Source organism: Crocuta crocuta, unplaced genomic scaffold (genome assembly GCF_008692635.1).
Source record: "Crocuta crocuta isolate KB4526 unplaced genomic scaffold, BGI_CrCroc_1.0 scaffold205, whole genome shotgun sequence".
Taxonomy (NCBI): domain Eukaryota; kingdom Metazoa; phylum Chordata; class Mammalia; order Carnivora; family Hyaenidae; genus Crocuta; species Crocuta crocuta.
The window spans coordinates 5549224-5554312 of record NW_027530644.1 but is presented as its reverse complement, the minus strand read 5'-3'; the positions used below and the strand labels follow the sequence as shown (position 1 = coordinate 5554312).

Here is a 5089-nt window from a genome sequence, read left to right as displayed (position 1 = left end):
AAAAGTGGGAAGGTGGTAACTAGAGGGAGGTGAGGAGTCAAAAGGGAAAAATGTAAGATGAGAAATTTGAGCATGTTTAATTTTGGATTGGACATACTAGTTGAGCGGAAGGTGTTAATACATAGAAAAATAATGAGTAATTGAGAACATAAAGTCCCTTAGAAATATCAAGTGATAAGATAAAACCCACATGAGAGAAGATTCCTACCAAAGGGAAGCAAAAATGGAAATAGAGACTTCTGATCTCTCTCTGTGTACATCCCTTGGTCTATACTACCTTTTGCTTTACCCCTATCTGTTCAGTTGTTTCTGATACTTTCTCTTTCTGTCTTGCCTTCTCCACTCTTACTTCTCCATCCTTAACTGGGCACAAGTTAAAATTAAAAAGGGTCTTTTGGGGGTTGCCTGGGTAGCTATGTCAGTTGAGCATCCTCCTTTTGATCTCTGCTGAGGTCATGGTTCTCATTTTCAGCCCCATTGACAGTGTAGAGTCTGCTTGGGATTCTCTTCCTCTCTCCTTATCCCACTCTCCCTCTCAAAATAAGTAAACAAACTTTTTTTTTTAAGTATATATTAAAAGGATTTTATTGTACAGCTCCTTCTAACCATCTTAATTATCTCTGACAGGACACTTGTTATGCAATTTCAAAACAAATTTGTCCCTAAAAAGCATCTGAATTAAGTTCCTTTTTAATCACATGAATGTTGTTGGAATTTCTTCTGCATTTAACGGTCCTTGACAATAAAATACCATAGCATGATTAATAAGAATTTACTTTAAAAAATTAGTGGAAGGACCTCCAAGGTAAACATGTAAAAGATGACTTGGATTTTTACTTTGTTATTAGCCACCAAGGCTAAACATGTATTTCCTCCTACTAAATCTGCATCGTACCTATAGAATAGATGACAGAAGTAGAACAAACTTGAATAAGCCACTTGTAGTGATTGAGGTCAATTCAGTATCAAGATAGAAGTTCTTCTAAATGAAATGGAGCAGAGATCACAGCTCTACAGATAGATTGTAATTCATACTCATGCACAGTTTGTCTTTCATTTCAACAAATTTTGAAAGGGATCACATAGAGAGAGTCTTAGTTTTCACAAGGGTTATTTTCCTTTGGAGAAGTTCAGAAGAAATTGTCTCACTATATATATATACTTTTTAAAGTTTCTGAAGTTTAAATTTTTCTGACACCTTTTGTGTCTGTCCTGAACAAAAGCTGACTCTTTATTCAGCATTTTGTTCTGTAAAAAAGTCCTGTGTCCTTTCCTCTAAGTAATTTACTGTGTCATCTGCATATTTTAAATCCACACAGCCCATTCTACCTTCCTTGGATTCCTCAAAGACTTATCCAGAGGTGTAAAATTATCCATGTATATCTAATTCATACTCCAATGTCTAGTAATTCATTTTGGTTAACAAACGCTTAGGGTAACCAAAACTGAGTGGATATTGACCAAGAATCGCAGAACTACAAATCATGGCCAGTAATTGCAGAACTACTAAAACCACTTTTTAGTAGCTGGCCAGTGTAAAGGAGTGCATGCAGGGTTTAAGATCAATTGAACAGAGGCTGGAAAAGGTACTAATAGTTGGGCAGCAGGAAATCTTAGAACTTGCTCAAATTCAAACGTCACAGAAATCCACTGCAAGCATTTTTAACACAACACCTTGGTAGATATTTGGTCCAGAAAACAAAATAACAAAAACTTCTATTGAGTATTATAAATGGACTGATTTTTACCTCCTGTTTGATCTTATTAATTTCTGTGAGATAAAAACCCCTTGTAGGTGTATGTATATTTGTGTGTGTGTGTGCATGTGTGAGTACATATTTGTGCAAATTACTTTCTTTTCACATTTCCCACAATTGTTTGATTAAGAAAGTAGAAAAAAGGGGCAACTGGCTAGCTCAATTGGTTTAGCATTCAACTCTTGATTTTGACAGCATGGAGCCTGCTTGGGACTTTCCTCTCCCTCTCTCTCTGTCCCTTGCCTGCTGTCTCACTCTCCTCTCAAAACAAATAAATAAGGGTGCCTGAATGATTCAGTCGGCTAAGTGTCTGACTGGATTTTGGCTCAGGTCATAATCTCACAAGTGCTGAGATGAATCCCTGTGTCTGCCTTGTGTGCTGAAGGCATGGAGCCTGCTTGGGATTCTCTCTCTCTGCTTCTCTCTGCCCCTCCCCGCACTCTCTTGTGCTCTCTCATTCTCTCTCAAAATAAACGAACATTTTAAATAAATAAACATTTTACAGAGTAGAAAATAAATTTATATAATGCAAAACTAACATTAACCTTAAAGAATCAGAAATAAAAAGGATTCTGAGCAGGACTGCTGTTAACTATATCAAATGAAGAGATGTAGTGGTAAATAATTTATGACAAATAAGAAAGGAACAAATGACTACTTTTTATAATACCTGTATGTACTTTGTCAATGGCCTTTCAGACAATTCTGCTCAAAATCCGCTTTAAGTGCTTTGCCATTTTTCCCACATAAATTCTCTGTATTACAACTTGTTGCCCTATTGACCTATAACTCCATGACATGTGTCCTGTAACTCCATACTGAGAATGATCAGGAGACTACCCAAGTTTATGTAAGAAGAAAGAATATCCATAATGAATTACTAGTCCTAATTTTAAGAGTAACTCAAAATGCCCTTTATGATTCTGATTTTCTAAAATATAAAAGTTTTTCACATGTTCTTGATAGTTAATATTATATAAGCTACGGATTGCATGCCTTTAGTCTTAGCGCCCAGAAACTATGTAATAGCAAGAAGCAGATGGTGACTTTTGAACTGTGCTAAATCTATAAGATATTAGATTTATTCATAAAATGTTGCCATGTCAATATGGAAAGTTTGGCAGGCTTTTCATCTTAAAAAGGTCAAACTTCATCACTTCAATATTAATTTCTGTATCTTTTCCTACAACACTTCCATCTGGTATTTCTGAGAGGAAATGTAGGAAAACTATAGCTAAATATGTGAAATACAGCATAATACTTTATAATTACATTGACTTGTACATAAATACATAAATCTAAACAGTGTTCTTGCTCCCTTATCCATACATAACACAGTAATCATACATAAGATCTCCAATACCAGTGGACAACAACTTATATTGTAGTTTATTTGTATTGAATTGAAAATATCCATCATAAAACTAACGTTTCTTTCATTAAATAAGAGTAAGAAATTCTTTTAGAAGTCTGTGGGTCTAGAAGTTGGTGATTTTAGTACTGTTTAGGATAATTGGATAGAGTCTTCTGCTAGCCTGTGTATTGTGTCTAAAATTTGCAAATATCTTGAGAAACAAGGAAATGTATGTTTGGTGTTCAGTGAGGCAGAAATAGAATGGGGAGCTTTCTAAATAAAGACGTCACTTTCTAAATGTGAAGCTGAGTCTACACAGTGTGTTCACTGAATAATATGTCAGTTATGGACTCAACCAACCAGTAATATAAAAAGAATAATTTCAGGTGATCAACTATATAATCGCATGCTTATTTATGCAATTCAGCTTAATTATGCAATTATGCATATTATGCATTTCAGCTCTTAATTATGCAATTCAGCTCAAATTGTCCAAATGCAATGGCTATTAGCAAAGTTACAAAAGTGAAGATTCAGGTACTTAGCTCCTCATCTTCTGGTGTGTGGAGATGCCAAGACAGCCAGAGAACTGATTGACCCTCAGGCCTCAGAGCAGCCACAAAGACTCTACTGAGGAGAAAGGGACATAACAGTTGAAAAGTACATCTATAATATGAGAAATAAACTAGATTTTGAAAAAAGATTAGAAATTTACTAGAGAGACAGCAGGTGGAAGAGGATAAACAATGACACCATGGCATAGATTAACACATGCAAGAAATTGTATGGAGATTTGGGTATGATGGGAATGTAAAGTTTGAGGTTAAAGGATATTTAGTTCTTCAGCAAATCATCAAACATTGTAATTTCTAATCCAGAGAATCACAATAAAATAAAATTGAATTTTTTTTTTGAGAATTAGCGATGTACACGGAAGAAAGCTTCACTTTTTCTTCTTTATTGTTAATGGTAGATTTCTACTACAACTGTCAGGGTTACTGAGGAAGTTGGCGGTATTCCTGTATGGTGCAGAGGATCCAGCAAGATGAACTTCAACCCCTAAAAGCTTCTTCTCTCTGTAATTCTAAAAAGTTCATCTATACAATGGAATACTACATGGCAATGAGAAGGAATGAAATGTCCATTTGTAGCAACATGGATGGAACTTGAGGGTGTTATACTAACCGAAATAAGTCAGGCAGAGAAGGACAGATACCATATGTTTGCATGTATAGGTGGATTAGGAGGAACTTAACGGAGGACCATGGGGGAGGAGAAAGGGAAAAATAGTGGGGGAGAGGGAGGGAGGCAAACCATGAGAGGCTCTTGAATGCTGAGAACAAACTAAGGGCTGAGGGAGGTGGGGGAGAGGGGAAGGGAGGTAATGGGCATGGAGGAGGGCACTTGTTGGGATGAGCACTGGGTGTTATATGGAAACCAACTTGACAATAAACTAAGAAAAAATAAATAAAAGGCATATATACTATCATCTTTAAGACAAGATTACATAAGAAAGTAACAGGAAGCAAATGAAGACTTAGGGGTAAACTGAATATATAGGAATTTGATTGGAACAGCAATAATTGATAAAGTCAGAAAACACCCTGCCACACAGGGAAGTTAAAGGGATTGAACATGTTAAAAAATAAGATTCATGAAGAAATGTCAAGGGATTCTTTGTTCATTAAGTAAAGAGTGGTGATTTAACAATACAGATTTAAATCCTGTGTACTTTCTAACCTGCTTCTGTGGGACCCACGGCTATTCCTAATTGGGATCCATCCTCATGATTAGAAGATATTTGATTACTGCCTTTAAACAACTGTAAGAAAAATATTTTACTGTGAAAGTCCTTTAAGTTCTGTTCTTAGTGGGAGGCTTCAATCCTGGGCAACATATTTATCTTAATTAACTTCTATAGAACAGTTCTCACAGAGTGGACTCAAAATATAGACAGTCTTATTTATTTAAAAAAAAA

General features: G+C 35.6%; 1 protein-coding gene across 1 annotated transcript in view; it reads left to right on the top strand.

Moving 5' to 3' along the window:
• EYS (EGF-like photoreceptor maintenance factor) overlaps positions 1-5089 on the top strand; it is a 730244-nt gene that overhangs the window by 453842 nt on the left and 271313 nt on the right. The window lies entirely within an intron of this gene.